Source organism: Nicotiana tabacum, chromosome 3, assembly GCF_000715075.1.
Source record: "Nicotiana tabacum cultivar K326 chromosome 3, ASM71507v2, whole genome shotgun sequence".
Lineage (NCBI taxonomy): Eukaryota > Viridiplantae > Streptophyta > Magnoliopsida > Solanales > Solanaceae > Nicotiana > Nicotiana tabacum.
In genome coordinates this window covers 167,833,789-167,853,772 of record NC_134082.1, presented here as the reverse complement: position 1 = coordinate 167,853,772, position 19,984 = coordinate 167,833,789, and positions in this window count along the sequence as shown.

Below are 19,984 nucleotides of genomic sequence, written 5' to 3'. Positions count from 1 at the left end.
TTGGCCAGAAATTCTTAGATCTGAAATTCGAGCCGCTTCACAGAGATTTGAAGGAAAATAATCATGGATTTGGGTTGAGGGAAGTCCGGGGGTTGTGTGGTGTGATTTTCGGCTGGTTTGGATAAACCTGCGATCTGACCGGAAACTTCAATCGAAGATTCGACGAGCTCCGGCAACATTCGAGGGAAACCAATAACGGGAGTGGAAAGAGGAGTTCATGGGGGATCTATGGTGTTAATCTGGGTTTGAACGGTTTAAGTGGCGTTCACCGCCGGCGAGGGATTTAGGCGGCGCAGATTAGGGTTCATGAAGATGAGAGGTAGGGTGAGGAAGGTGAGAGACCGGGGTGGGGTGTAACATTTGGACAGTTATATAGTGTGGGAGTGGGGCTTCCTGGCCGTTAGATCATGGGACCTCGACGGCTTGGATTAATCGACGCCAAACGACGTCGTTTTGAATCTAACGCCTTGGACCGGAGGGTTCTGGGCTGCTTGGGCGTGATTGGGCTGGGGTTTTGCACGAGAGTGGCCCAAAATTGTCCAGCCCCTTGCTTTTCATTTCAATTTCCCTTTTTATTTCATTTTATCTATTTTGTTTTCCACTTTGTAATTTTGTAATTACTTTTCTGATTTTATAGAATTGCAAAAATTAAAATAAAGTCCTAATATATTTCAAAACTAAAACTAATTAATGCCTAAAATTGTGTAAAAACTATTTCATGAAAAATTAATAATAAAAATCATTAAAATGCAAAAGTGAACTAATTTTTGTAATTTTCATGTTTTGTTCTAAACAAATTAACCCTTAATTGATACTAAAAACCTAAATGCAAAATGCATATTTTTGTATTTTATATAAATTAACATGTGTGAGCATGTGATTTTTGCCCTATATATGAATAATTCCCAAAATCCCAAACAAAATAATTTGCCTTGATTTTTACAATTTTTGTGCATCTTAGTGTCATTTTTCTGATAATTGTTGCATTTTTATTTGCGCATGTTAATTTTTATAAAATACAAAAAATATGCATTTTGGCATTTAGGCTTTAGTGTTACATTTTTAGTATCCATTAAGGTTTAAATTGTTAAGAGCAAAACATGAAAATCACAAAAATTTTCACTTGTGCATTTGTCATAAAATAGTTTTTTTTTACTTGTTTAAAACATATTTTTAGGAATTAATTAATCTTTGTTTTGAAATAATTAGGATTTTATGTAGGTTTTACATCTTTATAAAAAAATCAGAAAAATTGTAACAATGAGAAAAAGAAAACAAAAATGAGATAAAATACATAATGGAATTAACTTGTGTGAAACCCGGAAATTTGGGCCAAATACATAAAATCCCCCGGCCCAAACGCATTTGATTGGAGAAGTAAGTCCAGCCCAAGTCCATACCCGGTCCGTCCCTTTTAAAATGAAACGACGTCGTTTCGGAGCCCTTGGATCAGGACCGTTGGATCTCATCAATCCAACGGTCCGGAACTAACGAGGTTTCAAATATATATATGTCCGAATCAGACCCCCCCTACCCCATTTACGTCGTCTTCCCCACCCCACCCTTTCTCGCCTAACCCTAATCCGCGCCGCCCTAAAAAACCCTTGTCGGCGGTGAACGTGACTTACCCCGTTCACCCTGAAACTAACACCATGGGTTCCCCTCACCTTCCTCTTGCCACTACACTCGTTGGTTTGCCTCAAATATGGCCGGAACTCTTCGAATCTTGATTTGAAGTTTTCCGGCCAAATCGATAGTTTGTCCAACTCGGCCCAAATTCACACCCTACAACCCCCAGCCCTTCCTTAACCCCAATCTATGGTTGTTTCCTTTCGAATCCCCCTGAAGTATTCCAAATTTTAGATCTAAGAATTCTGGCCCGAACCCTAAAATCAAACCTTTCTGATTTCGAACCGTAGCACCCTTAACCATGTATTCTCGTGTAAGAACACATGGTTAGGGATGTTACGCGTCAAAAATCCGAAAAGGTTCGTATGTTTTTTACTGGCCAGAGCCCTTTCTGCATTTGTGAGTTTTTCTGTTCTTTCTTTATTGTTTCTTTACTCACATGGTTAAAATGTTACTTACAGTCATTGTTTCATTATTGTCCTGTTAATTTTGGTTTAACTTTGGGGTTCTGTTAATTTTTCTGAGTTTGTTAACTGATTAAATGATTATAATTTTGTGGATTAATAATTAGCTTAAGTTCTTTTAATGTTATTCATGGTAGCTTAATCACAGTCTATTTTCGTTTTAGCTTATTTGAGTTGGTTAGTTGAACAACATTTGAGTTAGTCAGTCTGATTAGCTGGTCTCTGTTTGTTAATTGATTAATTTTAGTTGATTCTGATTGTAATTAATTGATTTAGATTGGTTTTAGACTGGTTTAAGGTGTTGGGTTTTAGTTATTAAGGGTATGGGTAAGATCAGTGATTCTGAGAGGCTTTCAGGGGTAGTCTGGGTAGGGAAAATGGTAGTTTTGATAAGAATAGTAATATTCAGGTATAAAGAAGGGCAGTATGGGTATTGTAGGGTTGGAGGAATGCTTGAGGACCTTCTAGAAAGGGTTTCAAGTGTAAATTTTAATAAGTACACTGCAGTTACTTGTTTAGCAAGATAGGAATAGAGGGACCAAAATGAAAATAGAAAGGGACTAATTAGAGAAATCAGAATTTAGTTCATTCTTAGGGGTCTTTGCTTATAAAAGGGTATTAGATGCTTTGAAAAGGGGGGCTCTCAGATTTTTCTGCTTTGAGCTTTAAGTTTTAATCTGAGCATTCATTATTGTTCTGTATTCTAGCTGGCATTTCAATTTCAAGTTATTCAGAAAACAAAACATCAAAAATGGAAATCTGAAACAATTCCAGAGTTTCATTCTCAGTATTGGGTTTCAGTTGTGAGGGACAAGGGTATGTCAGCCTGAGTTGTGGAAATGGGCTTGCATTTCTGATTTTTAAGTAATATGTCTGTGTTTCTGTGTTGTCACATTGCTGGGTTGCTGCTGTTGTTGTTCAAAATACTTGAACCCTCACCTTTTCTCTATTTCATATTCAAATTTCCAGGTACATTTCCTGAATCTCAATGGTGTATGTTGAAGTTGAAATGAAGTGTTCCAAGGCTTGCTATTCAATTGAAATTTGAAAGTAGTCTGTCTCTTTAATAATAGCAGTAGTGTACTTCCTTGTTATGTAATTGGCAGAAGGTTTATATTGAACTTGTTCATTAGGGTAGATTACATGTTTAAAACTGTTTAATTAGGCATCTGGGTAGTCAAATTCTTGTGTATAATCAGGGGTGAAGATTGCATATTTATACTATTACCATTTTCTGTTGCTTAAGTCTTATGGTATATTGTTTAATTTTGGATCTAAAGTGAGTTGGGCACAGTTTCATGCTAAATCAACTTTGGGCCTACCGGATGTGCAGGCAGCCCAGATTGTGGTTATACAAGGGATTGAAATAGGGCCCAAGGATTCAATCCCTGGGCTGTGTGAATGCAAGCTCAGTCTTGGGCCTGCTGTGGGCCTGACGCCAATGGGCTCTAAAGGGGCTGTGTCCGCAGCCTTGGCCTGTTTGGGCTTCGTGAGCTCAGGGTCCATTCGTTTGGTATTTCGTCCGTATTTTCTACTTCAAATTCAGCAAATTATGGGCCTAATTAATTAAAGTCCTTAAGTAGTCAATGACACAATTATTCTATTATATAGGCTAGGAAATGGTGTTTAGAGAATTTCACCGTATTTCCAAAATAACAATACGTTAGAATCTTTAAGTACACCCTTAATTAAATCACTTTCTTAAAACTCGGGTGCGCATTGATGCGACCCAAATCCAAATCTCGATGAAGCCGAAATGTGTTGATAATCGCGGGTGCATTGATTGCAACGTGGTTCAAAGCATGTTTTCGCGACATCGTAATTCTTATAAAATAAATAATGATAGAAAAGAGGTTCACAAATTGAGACGAGTCTCACCACACAAAAATAAATAAATGTGGGGCCCTCAATAAATAATATTTGAAATAATTAGAATTTGGGATGACCGTTTAGCGAACTTCATGGCTTTTCCCAAAGTAACACTACGTTAGTATCTTTTGGCACGATTTAATTAAATAACCTTCTTAAAAATCGAGTGCGCATTGATGTGACTCAAATCCAAATCTCGACGAAGTCGAAATGTGTTGATAACTACGGGTGCATTGATTGCGACATGGTTCGAAACGCGTTTTCATGACGTCGCAATTCTTTAAAAATAATGATAAAAAGCGGTTCAGAATTAAACAGAGGCACATAAGCTAGCATGTATTAAAATCAGATAAAATTAAATACAACAGTTAAGCGACCGTGCTAGAACCACGGAGCTCGGGAATGCCTAACAACTTCTCCCGGGTTAACAGAATTCCTTACTCGGATTTCTGGTTCGCGGACTGTTAACAGAGTCATAAATTTCCTCGGTTCGGGATCCAACCGGTGACTTGGGACACCATTAATCTCCCAAGTGGAGACTCTGAATAATTAATAATTAAATCCCATTTCGATTGTCCTTTAATTGGAAAAACTCCTTTACGCCCCCTTGCGGGTGTAGGTAAATGGAAAAGGAGGTGTGACAGCTCTGGCGACTCTGCTGGGGAACGAACCCAGAATCTCTGGTTCAGGGTTCAGAATTCGAGCTTAGAAAAATTATTGTATTTAATTGTAGCTGATTTTCCTACATGTTTTGTGCTGAATGTTACCGCTTTGATATTATCTGAACTATATATAAACTGTGCCGACACCCTTTTCTCTTCACCTCCGGGGATGTGCTTACTGGTTGAGACTCCCTATTCTGTTAGTGTCATACCTTGAAATAAGAAAGAGGCCGGACAAGTTACGAAGCCGGATGGCCTTTTGGTTCCCGGTAAGTTGCCCCCTCCTCGACTCGAGTTGTCCGCTCGGGTACACAGTCTAGAACACTGACCCAGGTTTTGAACATAGAATAACGTGACTTCATGCCGGATCCCTAGTAGGAACGCTTATTTGCATCACGTTGCATTTGACTTAGGGGACTCAACACAGGGGTTGGGTCCGTCTAGGACTAGCAACCTGAAATGAAAAGACCATCCTGATGCATCCTACTTGCTCTGTACATATATTTGTTTCGAACTTGCATGTTGACCGGTTTCTGAATCTCGGGAATGTTGAAAAATCGAAAAGAAAAAGAAAAGAGGAAAAAAAAGAAGAAATATCAGTTAGGGAGTTAATTGATTATTTTAGAAATAAAAATCAATGACCAATTACTGGCGAAACTCTGCCGAAATTTTGAGAAAAAAAAAGGGAAATGTTTTATTTTGTTTTACTAAAAAAAAAAGATCAAAGAAAAAATAGAAAAAAAGAGTCTTTTATTTTTGGAAAGTTGGTTGTTGAAAAAGAAAAGGATAAGAAAAGTTTTTGTTTTAGTTTGAAAAACATAAGTTATTTCATTATTTGTTGAAAAAGGAAGAAAAAAAGTCTTTTATTTTAGTTTGGAAAATAGGTTGTTTTATTATCTGTGAAAAATGAAAAAAAAAAAGAAAAAAAAGAGTCTGTTATTTTTAGTTTGGAAAAATAGGTTGTTTTATTATTTGTTGAAAAGAAAAAGAAAAAGAAAAAAGAGAGTCTTGTTTCTAAAAATAGTTTTATTCGCTTATGAAAGGCCAAAAATAAAAATGGAAAGGAGTCATGTCTTAAAATAGTTGGGTTAATTTTCCCGAACTACGCATGGTTTGATTCTCACAGGGCGTGAGATACGTAGGCAACCCTCATCGGGTCCAACCTCCCTTTTTGCAAAAATGACCAAAATATCAAATTTTTAATAAACCAGGTGATGCCGTTTTTGTCAACAATAGCCAAATGTTCCCAAACGAGGCGCCGAAGGGTTGACGTTGCATAAACAGCCACCTTTGGTCGTATTTTGATGTTTGACCCTCACAGCCTTAAAATCTTCGCCCTCGAGGCATTGAAAGGCCGTGTCGCAATATCGGGTTTTTTATCTTGAAAAAATAAAAAAAAATTATTATTAGAATTGAGAATTGAGTTTTTTTGAAGTATAGGGGTAATTTTGAGTCAATAATATAGGTAGTTATCTCTTGGAATGAATAAGTTCTCCTTTTGTTTGCTTAAACACTTTAATAAATGTGCAGGATGAGCACGATGATAAACGAGCCTTTTTCAATAATGACCAAAATCCCTTTTGAGCTGCAATTGTGGTGGAATGATCTGGGTAACGAAGGGCGAGACGAGTGAGAAAATATTTGAAAGACCTTCCTGATTTATTAAACATTCAGCCTCGGGGGGATATCATCAGGGCATTGGTCGCTCATTGGGATGCAGCACATAATGTGTTTCACTTTTCAGACTTCGAACTCACCCCAACGTTAGAAGAAATAGCGGGGTACATTGGAAGTGACCAAGCTCCATTGAGATTCAAATACTTGATTGCTCCTAGGGCCATTACCATACACCGATTCCTGGATTCCTTGAAAATACCCCGAACAGTTCATCATCCAGATTTTGCAAAAGGTTTCTGCAGTTTCCGCTTCATGTATGATAGATATGGCCACGTAGGCCGGTTCAATAATCCAGACTTTAAGCTGTGCAGCAAAAATAGCCGACAAAAATGGGAGGACCACAGACGAGTGGCATTTATGATAGCTTTTTTGGGTCTCGTAATATTCCCAAGGAAAGATGGCAATATTGATTTGAAAATAGCAGGCATCGTCAGTACTTTGCAAACCATGGGGAAAAGCACTTTAGCACCTATGATTGTGGCTGATATCTTCAGAGCTCTCACTGCGTGCAAAGCTGGGGGCAAATTTTTTGAGGGATGTAACTTATTGTTACAAATGTGGATGATTGAGCATTTGTGCCCGCGCTCTCAGTTATTGAGTTATGGCTCGGCTGAGAAAACTTGTATAGGGGAATTTTGTACGAGAATCAAAGGGGCTAGTCTACCTAAAGGAGTCACGGCTTGGGCATTATTATTTTGGAACCTCAAAGCTAGCCAGATACAGTGGGTGCTTGGATGGTTGTCTGTCGAGGAAGTTATATATATGCCAACAGCCCGACCACATTTTTTGTTAATGGGACTCAAAAGCATACAACCTTATGCACCATATCGGGTTCTGAGGCAACTCGGTAGATATCAAGTAATACCGAGAGATGAAGATTTGAGTACTCGAGTGGTCAAAATTAGTCCCGACGGTCGATTCCCCGAGGAAGAGGTTCGTCAAATTTGGAGTGAGTGTCAATATCTGATGGCAAACACTTGTGTGTCTTATAGGGTCAAAGGGGAAATTGCTCCAGGGTATCACGAATGGTTCAGAGGTGACGCGGCATATGGGAGACCGGATAAAAGACCTCATCTCGACGATTTCGCTAAGTCATCCCAAAAGCAGTGGGATTGGTTAGCAAAGGAGGAAAGCTATCGAGTTGAGATTGGCAAATTAAAGCAACAAGTCAAGAGTCTGAAATTCGAGAACAGTGTACAAGTTGCCGCGGATCAAGGTGAAAAGAATAGACTAGCCAAAGAAAATGAAGCACTTAGGGCTCAGATCCGGCAGTTGAAGATGACCATTGACAAGCAACCCAGGAGCCGGTCCGATGAACAATTGGTAAAAAGATTGGAAAGCGAAGTCAGAGAACGGCGAGATGAGTTAGGGAAGTCTGAAAAGGCCATGGCAGAACTTAAGGCCCAGTGGGCGACGAGAACCGAGGAGCGTCGCCAATACTTGAATCAGTTGAAAAGGGACCATGAGAAAATTGCTGCCAATTTAAAGAGAAAGGTGGTTGCCCTTGAGGGTAAAGCGGTTAAGCAGGCCAGAGACTTCAAAACTGAAAGCGGCCACTGTTACAACTTGTTAGCCCAAATGGAGGCAGAAGTGCAACAGCTGCAAGACCAGAACTTACAAGACTCCCGAGCTTTAAAGACATGCAGTGATCAAATAAGACGCTTGCTCATAGAAAAGAAGCGAACAAAAGACAGGATTAGAGCCATTGCTCATGCTATTGTCAGGAGATGCCGGGTTTTTGAAGACATGACCCGTACCACTTTTATCTCAGCAGTAATGATCTATGTGAAGCAAACCATGAATGAGTTAGAGCAGCTTGAAAGGGACTTGGATCCTAGACCCGCAGCGAGGCCGAACGACGCCCCGCGGACACCTAAGTTTGAAGCACTAGAATATGCATAGTCCGTGTCTGTAAATGTTTACCATTTCGAGTCAGTCTTTTGTATGTCTGTCACCTCCCTGAGTTGAGTAGGTTTGCAGGTTTAGAGTTTTTGGTTTGATGACAGATTGCATTTGTTAGTTTCTTTCGAAAACAAAAGATGTCAAGTTTGTAAGAATCTGTTTATTAATGAAAGTTGAGCACTTTTATTTTCAACCGTATTTTACGAACTACGCTTGGTCTGATTCGTGCGGGGTCACGATACGTAGGCAATCTCTATAGGATTCGATCATAACCAAAAGAAAAACAAACAGATAGAAGGAAAACTAAAAAGAAAGAAAAATGAAAGAGTGGGAAAACAAAGGGGAAGAAAGAAAAATGGAAAAACAAGAGAGGGATAAGGCAAAGAGAAGAAAAACGAAACAAGAAGTAAAATGACCGGGATGACGCATGCAATCAAGCAAATGCATAGTAGAAAGGATTAACTGTATAAGTGCATTCATGCCAACGTGTGGTTATTAAATCTGTTAAGACTAATCACTAACAAAGTGGTTGTCTAAATGTGTGAGTCCAGGCAGGTGGTTAGTTGATTGGCAATTCTGGCAACTCATCCATACAACACCCGGTCGAAAGATCAAGTAAAAATGACAGGGCAAGATTCGGAAATCAGCATTGTAGACCCTTCGAATGAGGTTGAGGTAACAGATGTGGGTGCTATGAAAGAAGAGATGAGGAAATTAAAGGCACAAATGGCTGAAATGCATCGGGCATGGTCGCAGGGACACCCAGCACCACTATATCCTGCCAACCCATCTTACATCCCACCCCTGGCCCAAGCTCAGGAGCCCACCACTCCCCACGCGTCTTCAGCTTTCCCTTATCAAACCCAGGGTTATGGTACTACATCATACGCTCCCCCGGCTCCACCCTCTAAACAGAACCTTCCACCACCCATGGCTCTCGTTTTTGTGGCACCGCCCCCAGCTCCATTACATAGATCATCTAGTGAGCCGCTATTCTAAACTCATGACACCCAATATTACCCTCCCGAACCCACCTTTAAAGTACCTGAACCATATACCTATTCTCCCCATTTTGAAATCCCAGGAGAAGTTGAGAAACCGGTTAAGAATACGGAGCAAGAGGAGGTGATTCGTAAAGTCAAAAGCCTGGAGCAATCCTTCAGGAACATGCATGGCTTAGGAAACCAAGTTAGCGTCGCATACAAAGATTTGTGCCCTTTTCCTGATGTAAAGTTGCCTGCGGGATTTAAAATGCCAAAGTTTGACTTGTATGAGGGGCACGGTGATCCAATAGCCCATCTGCGTGGTTTCTGTAGCAAAATGAGAGGTGCCGGGGGAAAGGATGAGTTGTTGATAGCATATTTCGGTCAAAGCCTGAGCGGGTCAGCACTAGAATGGTACACGAGGCAAGACCCCGGCCGATGGTATACATGGGATGATTTGGCCCAGGCATTCATTGGCCATTTTCAATATAACCTCGAGATAGTACCCGATCGTCTGTCATTGTTAAAACTGGAAAAGAAGCCTGGAGAAAGTTTTAGAGAGTTTGGTTTCCGCTGGAGGGAACAAGCTGCAAGGGTTGACCCTCCCATGAGGGAGAGTGAGATGGTAGATTATTTCTTGCAAACATTAGAACCTACCTATTTCGGTCATCTAGTGACATCTGTCGGAAAGTCATTTAATGAAGTGGTGAAGATGGGAGCCATGATTGAAGAAGGGTTGAAATCTAACAAAATTTTGAGCTACTCGGCGTTAAAAGCAACCACCCAGGCCATCCAAAGTGGCATTGGTGGTGTGCTAGGGAAAAAGAAGAAAGAAGAAGTTGCTGCAGTTGAAGCTAATGTTTGGTCCAGGCACAATAACCACACACACTACTACAACCAACCCAGACCTCACCACCCAAACTATCAATATACCCCATACGGTTCAACTTAACATTATTATCCACCGTCAGAACCACACTTTTCTATTCACCACGCCCAGACCTACACTCAGCCCCCAGTGCACTCACAATGGCATACACCGAACCACCAAAACACCCATCCACCCTCACAAAACACCTATCCACCTCCCAGGGCTAACAGACCAGGAACCAACTTCCGCCCAAACCAAGCTTTTAGAAATGAGAAGGCCCCAAGCAGAAAAACGTTTACTCCGTTGGGAGAATCTTACACTTCTCTTTTCCACCGATTGAAACAGTTAGGGATGTTGACCCCAGTTGAATCCAAAGCACCAAACCCTCTTCCCAGAAACTTGGACCACTCTGTTAGTTGCGAGTATTGCTCAGGGATGCCGGGGCACGACACTAATGAGTTGGAAATTGAAAAACACAATCTAAGAGCTCATTGATAATCGCCGTATTGAGGTACAGGCTCCAGAGGCCCCAAACATCAATCAAAATCCGTTGCCAGCACATTATGAGGCCAACATGATCGAACTGATACATAAGGGGGCAGAGCCTAAGAAACCTTCGCAGGTGGTGATGATGATTCGTTCTACGGAGACCAAGGAAAAAACGTTGAGTGCAAGGCCAGGGGTTCAGTTAAAAGCAATGAAAGACAAGCCAGTGTCAGTAATGGGGAAAGTACCGTTTGTATCGGAGAAAAAGCAGGAGCCAATCAAGATAGTGGTACCAGGGTCAGTATCGGCGCCCGTGGTGTTTGTGAAGGGAGCTTATGTAGAACCGGTTGTCATAAAACCGGTAGTTCAGTTACCCATGGTGGATAGCAAAGCCGTACCGTGGAAATATGACAAGGTAGCGGTGACGTACAAAGGAAAGGAGATTGAGGAAGAGAGTTGTGAAGCACAAGGACTAACCCGATCGGGACGTTGCTTCGCTCCTGAGGAGTTGAGAAAGGCTAAAGGCGCAAAAGACAATCCAGTGCCAGTTAAAAAAGCTGTAACGGAAGAAGAGGTAGAAGAGTTTCTGAAAAGGATGAAGGTACAAGATTATTCCATTGTTGAACAACTGAGAAAAACACCCGCCCAAATCTCGCTGTTGTCGTTGTTACTTCACTCTGAGGAGCATTGCCGAACTTTGATGAAGATATTGAATGAGGCTCATGTGCCTGACAAAATTTCAGTGAACCATTTAGAGACAATTGCCAACAAAATCTTTGAAGTGAACAGGGTAACATTTTCTGATGATGAATTGCCTATGGAAGGCACAGAACATAACAAGGCTCTATATTTGATGGTCAAATGTGAAGGTTCAATGGTTACTCGGGCACTAATTGATAACGGGTCGAGTGCTAATATTTGCACGTTATCCACATTGAACAAGTTAAAGATTGATGAGGACAGAATCCGCAAGAATAGCATCTATGTTCGGGGGTTCGACGGAGGAGGAACAAACACGGTAGGGGATATCGTACTCGAGTTGACTATTGGCCCAGTCGAATTCATGATGGAATTTCAGGTGCTGGATGCTGCAGTATCATATAATCTGTTGTTGGGTCGACCATGGATTCATGCAGCAAAAGTCGTGCCCTCCACACTGCACCAAGTGGTCAAATTTGAGTGGGACCTACAAGAAATTGTGTTACATGGGGAAGACCCCACATGCGCCATGAATGATGCCATTGTGCCCTTTATACAGACCGAAGATGATAAGGGTCCATGGGTGTATCAGATCCTTGACACAGTTCCGGTGAGCAGGGTGCCCGAGGGTAAAAGCGTGCCATGTCCTAGGGTGTCAGCTGCGACCGTCATGGTAGTATCAGAAATGATGAATAACGGGTTCGTTCCCAGGAAGGGTTTGGGGGTTGAACTGCAGGGCATTACTCAGCCCGTGTCCTTGCCCAAAAATGTGGACACCTTAGGGTTAGGGTTCAAACCAACAGCGACAGATGTCAGAAAGGCCCGTAAGTTTAAGAAGAAAGCTTGGGTGCTCCCTAAACCAATTCCTCGATTTTCCAGGTCCTTCGTCAGGCCGGGTATCAAGAAACAGTCATTGGCAAAAATATCAGGCTCGTTAATTGAGGCGGAAGGTAATTTGGATAAGGTGTTCGAGAAAGTATTCGCTGAAGTAAACATGGTTGAGGCCGGGGAAGGGTCAAGCAGAGCAGACATACAGTACATCGGACCACGTGCTAACATTAACAATTGGGAAGCTACTACTCTTCCAGTTCGAAGGGAGTCGTGGTAGTGGGTTTTGTTTTCCTTTTTGTCACCTGGATTATTCCAGGGTTTGTAGTCCAGTTGCTATGTTCCGTCCGTTTGGATGAGTTAAAACCTTGTTGTCTTTATGTTTAATGAAATGCAATCTTCTTCGCCCCTAATTCTCTTTCCATTTTTCTTTTCTTTTATTTCTTGTACAGTTCTTTTTATGCTGATATCAATGACATGACATGCATGAGGAATCTTCGGCCCAGTTTTAAAAGCCAATCTAGTTCAGAAGTAATAATACAAGAGGTCGGGTGTGATGATGGGGTGGACTGTAACAATGATGAAGCTTACGAGGAAATTAGTAAAGAATTAAGTCATTTTGAAGATAAACCTAAACCTAACCTAAATGACACAGAAGCGGTTAATCTAGGGGACCAAGACAATGTTCGGGAAACTAAAATAAGTGTTCATTTGGAGCCACAACTCAAGGAAGAGATAATTGGAGTATTGCATGAGTACAAAGACATTTTTGCATGGTCTTATGATGATATGCCGGGTCTAAGCACCGATTTGGTGGTTCATAAATTGCCCACCGATCCAGCACTCCTCCCCGTCAAGCAAAAGTTGAGAAAGTTCAAAACAGACATAAGTGTGAAAATCAAGGAAGAGATTACCAAGCAGTTTGAGGCAAAGGTCATTCAGGTGACACGATACCCCACCTGGTTAGCTAATGTTGTGCCTGTGCCAAAGAAAGATGGCAAGACCAGGGTGTGCGTCGATTATCGAGACCTTAACAAGGCAAGCCCAAAAGATAATTTCCCATTGCCCAACATCCATATACTGATCGACAATTGTGCCAACATGATATTGGCTCTTTTATGGATTGTTATGCGGGTTATCATCAGATTCTAATGGACAAGGAAGATGCGGAAAAGACGGCATTCATCACGCCGTGGGGAACATATTGTTATCGAGTCATGCCCTTTGGTTTGAAAAACGTTGGGGCAACTTATATGAGGGTCATGACAACCATATTCCATGATATGATACATAAGGAAATCGAGGTATACGTGGATGATGTGATCGTGAAGTCTAGACAGCAATCCGACCATGTCAGGGATTTGAGAAAATTCATTCAAAGGCTTCGCAGGTATAATCTTAAGCTCAATCCTGCGAAATGTGCTTTCGGGGTGCCATCGGGGAAATTATTGGGATTTGTAGTCAGCCGAAGGGGTATTGAATTAGACCCGTCAAAGATCAAAGCTATTCAGGAGTTGCCACCGCCAAAAAACAAAACCGAGGTGATGAGTTTGTTGGGACGATTGAACTATATCAGCAGATTCATTGCTCAGCTCACGGCAACGTGTGAACCAATTTTCAAGTTATTGAAAAAAGATGTCGCGGTCAAATGGACTGAAGAATGTCAAAAGGCTTTTGATAAGATAAAGGAGTATTTGTCAAACCCACCTGTATTGGTCCCGCCAGAACCAGGGAGACCTTTGATTTTATATCTGACAGTTGTGGACAGTTCCTTCGGCTGTGTACTGGGACAACATGATGTTACGGGCAGAAAGGAGCGGGCTATCTACTATCTCAGTAAGAAGTTCACATCTTACGAGGTCAAGTATACGCATCTGGAAAGGACATGTTGTGCCTTAACTTGGGTAGCACAGAAATTGAAACATTATTTGTCATCCTACACCACTTACCTTATATCTCGCCTGGACCCGCTGAAGTATATTTTTCAGAAACCCATGCCCACAGGAAGGCTTGCAAAATGGTAGATCTTACTTACAGAATTCGACATTGTTTATGTGACACAGACTGCTATGAAAGCACAGGCATTAGCCGATCATTTGGCGGAGAACCCCGTTGATGAAGATTATGAGCCTTTGAAAACCTATTTCCCTGACGAAGAAGTGATGCACATTGATGAATTAGAACAAGCCGAGAAGTCTGGATGGAAACTTTTCTTTGATGGGGCTGCAAATATGAAGGGCGTGGGGATAGGAGCAGTACTTATTTCAGAAACAGGTCAGCATTACCGCGTTACAGCTCGGCTTCGTTTCTACTGTACAAATAACATGGCAGAATACGAGGCGTGTATATTGGGATTGAGATTAGCGGTGTATATGGGTGTACGAGAAGTCTTGGTCATGGGTGACTCAGACCTACTAGTACACCAGATTCAAGGGGAGTGGGAAACACGGGACTTGAAACTTATACCGTATCGGCAGTACCTGCATGAGCTTTGCTAGCGTTTTCAGGCCATAGAATTCAGGCATATTCCAAGGGTTCATAATGAGGTTGCTGACGCTTTGGCTACTTTGGCGTCAATGTTGCACCATCCAGATAAGGCTTATGTTGATCCGTTGCAGATTTAGGTCCGCGATCAGCATGCTTACTGTAATGTGATAGAAGAGGAAATCGACGGAGAGCCGTGGTTCCATGACATCAAAGAGTACATCAAAGCAGGAACATATCTAACACAGGCCACCGGCGATCAGAAAAGAATGATTCGACGGTTGGTGAGTGGGTTCTTCTTTAGTGGAGGGGTACTGTACAAAAGAACACCAGATCTCGGGTTGTTGAGATGTATAGATGCACAGCAGGCCACAACTATCATGACTGAGGTGCATTCCGGATTTTGTGGACCACATATGAGTGGGTATGTTCTAGCAAAGAAGATTCTCCGAGCAGGTTATTATTGGCTCACGATGGAGCGGGACTGTATCAGTTTTGTGCGCAAGTGTCATCAATGCCAAGTGCATGGAGATTTGATTCATTCTCCGCCGTCAGAGTTACATACGATGTCCGCACCATGGCCTTTTGTGGCATGGGGCATGGATGTCATTGGGCCAATTGACTGAGCAGCATCAAATGGGCACAAGTTTATCTTGGTAGCTATAGATTATTTCACCAAATGGGTGGAAGCTAAGACATTCAAGTCTGTGACCAAGAAGGCTGTAGTTGATTTTGTGCATACAAATATCATTTGTCGATTTGGGATCCCAAAGGTAATCATCACAGATAATGGGGCTAATCTTAATAGTCATCTGATGAAAGAGACATGCAAGCAGTTTAAGATTACTCACAGACATTCGACTCCGTACCGTCCCAAGGCAAATGGTGCGGTTGAAGCGGCCAATAAGAATATAAAGAAAATACTCCGAAAGATGGTTGAAAGATCCAGACAATGGCACGAGAAATTGCCTTTTGCATTGTTAGGATATCGCACCACCGTGCGTACTTCAGTAGGGGTGACTCCTTACTCATTGGTATACGGTACCGAGGCAGTAATACCCGCAGAAGTAGAAATTCCATCTCTGCGAATCATTGCAGAGGCTGAGATCAATGATGATGAATGGGTGAAAAGCCGTCTTGAGCAGTTGAGTTTGATCGACGAGAAAAGATTAGCATCAGTGTGTCACGGCCAACTGTACCAACGAAGAATGGCAAGAGCATACAACAAGAAAGTACGTCCAAGGAAATTTGAAGTCGGGCAATTAGTACTGAGGCGGATCTTGCCTCATTGGGCTGAAGCGAAAGGAAAATTAGCCCCAAACTGGAAGGGACCATTTGTAGTAACCAGAGTGTTGTCTAATGGAGCATTGTATCTGACCGATGTAGAAGGAAAATGTGTAGAAATGGCCATCAATTCCGACGCGGTCAAGAGATATTATGTATGATTTCCTTATTTTCTGAATATATTTTTTTGTATTTGGCGTGTCTTAAAGATTGAAATGATGAAGGCATTTTCTCCTGCTATCCAAACACTCTTATCCTTTGTTATCCCCTTCGAGCTTTACTTATTTTTCATACCCCTCTTTCGGAATCAATGGCACAATCAAGGAACACAGGTGCCGAACATAAAGGAAAAAGAGAAAAACAAAAGGAAGAGAAAGAAGAGAAAACAAAAGAAAAGAAAGAAAAAGGAAAAAGAGAAAAACAAAAGGAAGAGAAAGAAGAGAAAACAAAAGAAAAGAAAGAAAAGGAAAGAAAGGAAATCACAACAACAAAAGTTAAATACAACGAACTACATTTGACTTGATCCCGAAAGGGTACGTAGGCAGCCTTACTCCGAGGCTCAGTCATATCAAATAAAAATCCTAAAATCCCCAAGCAAGAAACTGGGGCAGAAATTGTGATTGCTATGAAATTTGGATTCCGAAAGTTGTAATTTGAACCCAGTTGAATTGTTTTGAGCCTTTCATACCTTTCTTTCTAACCCAATCCAAAAGCCTACATTACGGTCCAAGAAAGACCTTCTGATCAATTTTTGATAAATGCCAAATTGAGCAGGTAGCAGTAATTCGTGACAACGGCCACACTTTGGTTCAAGCAAGAAAGAACAAAAATAAATGAGAGAGTCTTATCGGTGAAAACCCTCACGGGCACCGTAAGGCGACGGGAGCTGAGAGAAAAATAAACGAGAGAGTCTTATGGGTGAAAACCCTCCCGGGCACCTTGAGGCGAAAGTGAGTCGGAAGACAGTTAAAAGGCAAAAGTTTGCTGGTTGAAGAATGTTTCGAGGTAATGCACGAAAACTAGGGAAAGGTCTGGGTAGTTTAAACAATTGACGGAAGTTCTGGGCAACAAAGTATGGCAATTGAAAAGTTGGTTATTTGGACAGATTCGGCCGATTAATCCAAAATGCATGTCATCACCATGGGTACCAGCTGTCTCGCTCAGATAAGTTTCTTTACTTTCTCTTCCTAAAAACAGTCATCTGGTTTTGGATTTTTCTTATCCTTAATTCAAAAATCGTTGCATTTCATTTTCTACTGAGGGTCTTCATTTAGCAGAGATACTCCAGTACTAGTTTGGGCCAAAGCGGGCAGAAGAGACTTCAAAGCTCACTACCTTCTTCCGGAATTGTAAAGCACAACGTGGTCAGAGCATACCAAAAACAACACGGTGTAAATGGAATAGGGGAAGGCGCCGGAAGTTGCATTGGCAGAATATTTGGGAAACGTTATGGGAAACGTGAAGGTTCAGGCAAAAGGGTCAGAAAGAGGAGGCAACAGTATGGGTATAAAAGCATTCAAGTGGTCAGAATCGGGGAATTAACAGATGTCTTATCGGGGAAATGATTGGGAAATATCGTGGGAAAGGCAAAGCTCAAACAAAAGGTCAGAAAAGTAAAACAACAACAGGGGTGTAAAACACTTAGGTCGCTGGATGTCGGGAAATTTGAAAGTTGGTTAGAAGGTCAAGCGGTTCAGAAACAGCATGCGGAAGTCAGTCAACACAAAGCATTGCAGGGGAAGGATTTTTCAGCAAAAATGCCATCAACCAACCACCATTTTAAACTAACGAAATTTTCTTTGATTGTAACAGGGGCAGAAAGTCAGTTATTGAAAAGGGAATGGCAAAGTGCGGTTTGATTGAAAATAAGATAATCTTGAAGTGCATAAGGAAATGACAGAGACAAGTCTTTTGAAATTTAACAATCAGGATGTCCGCCTGGAGAATAGAGACATATTTTTCAAGTTTTTAAAATCAGGATGTCCGCCTGGAGAACAGAGACATACTTTTCAAGTTTGGTAATCAGGAGTCCGCCTGGAAAACAGAGACATACATTTTAATTCTAGCAATCAGGAGTCCGCCTGAAGAACAGAGACATACAAGTTACATTTGGAAGTCAGGAGTCTGCCTGAAGAACAGAGACACGTATTTTGAATTTCAAATAATCAGGAGTCCGCCTGGAAAACAGAGACATACATTTTAATTCTAGCAATCATGAGTCCGCCTGGAGAACAGAGACATACTTTTCAAGTTTGGTAATCAGGAGTCCGCCGGGAAAACAGAGACATACATTTTAATTCTAGCAATCAGGAGTCTTCCTGAAGAACAGAGACATACAAGTTACATTTGGAAGTCAGGAGTCCGCCTGAAAAACAGAGACACGTATTTTGAATTTCAAATAATCAGGAGTCCGCCTGGAAAACAGAGACATACATTTTAATTCTAGCAATCAGGAGTCCGCCTGAAGAACAGAGACATACAAGTTACATTTGGGAGTCAGGAGTCCGCCTGAAGAACAGAGACACGTATTTTGAATTTCAAGTAATCAGGAGTCCGCCTGGAAAACAGAGACATGCATTTTAATTCTAGCAATCAGGAGTACGCCTGAAGAACAGAGACATACAAGTTACATTTGGGAGTTAGGAGTCCGCCTGAAGAACAGAGACACGTATTTTGAATTTCAAGTAATCAGGAGTCCGCTTGGAAAACAGAGACATACCTTTTAATTCTATCAATCAGAAGTCCGCCTGAAGAACAGAGACATACAAGTTACATTTGGAAGTCAAGAGTCCGCCTGAAGAACAGAGACACGTATTTTCAATTTCAAATAATCAGGATGCCCGCCTGGAAAATGGAGGTGTTAGATAATTTAAGTTCAGCAGTCAGAAGCCCGCCTGAATAACAGAGGAATACATTCAAGATCGAGTTTATTTAAATTCCGTAGTAGGGAGAAAGGGAATAACATCTCAGCCAACCAGGGCATAGCAACATGTATTTTTATCGAGAAAGAACAAGGCTACAAGGAAGTGCAAGAGCAAGTGTGAAGAATTTAGATAGGATTTTTATAATTTATAGAGCATAGTTAGTATAGCTTCTTTTACCTTTGGCACGATGTAACAAGGGAGGTCAGCAGCAGTAACAGCAACAAGCACAGCGCAATCACAGTTCCTGGTAGTCCCAGCTACCAGTCACTCCCGAACTACACTGACCTGATTCCTGTTTAGCCCAGGATATGTAGGCAACCTTTGAAGTAGGATGCGGTCAAGCTTTTCAAAAATGCTTCGCACGGAATTTTTCGAATGGGCAAAAATCGCTTGTATTTGCTCACTTGTCTTTGCCCGGAAACCTTTCACGTTTCCGAGCAAAGAGGGGCAGCTGTGAGCATGTGATTTTTTCCCTATATATGAATAATTCCCAAAATCCCAAACAAAATAATTTTCCTTGATTTTTACAATTTTTGTGCATCTTAGTGTCATTTTTCTGATAATTGTTGCATTTTTATTTGCGCATGTTAATTTTTATAAAATACAAAAAATATGCATTTTGGCATTTAGGCTTTAGTGTTACATTTTTAGTATCCATTAAGGTTTAAATTGTTTAGAGCAAAACATGAAAATCACAAAAAATTTCACTTATGCATTTGTCATAAAATAGTTTTTTTTTACTTGTTTAAAACATATTTTTAGGAATTAATTAATCTTTGTTTTGAAATAATTAGGATTTTATGTAGGTTTTACATCTTTATAAAAAAATTAGAAAAATTGTAACAATGAGAAAAAGAAAACAAAAATGAGATAAAATACATAATGGAATTAACTTGTGTGAAACCCGGAAATTTGGGCCAAATACATAAAATCCCCCGGCCCAAACGCATTTGATTGGAGAAGTAAGTCCAGCCCAAGTCCATACCCGGTCCGTCCCTTTTAAAATGAAACGACGTCGTTTCGGAGCCCTTGGATCAGGACCGTTGGATCTCATCAATCCAACGGTCCGGAACTAACGAGGTTTCAAATATATATATGTCCGAATCAGACCCCCCCTACCCCATTTACGTCGTCTTCCCCACCCCACCCTTTCTCGCCTAACCCTTATCCGCGCCGCCCTAAAAAACCCTTGTCGGCGGTGAACGTGACTTACCCCGTTCAC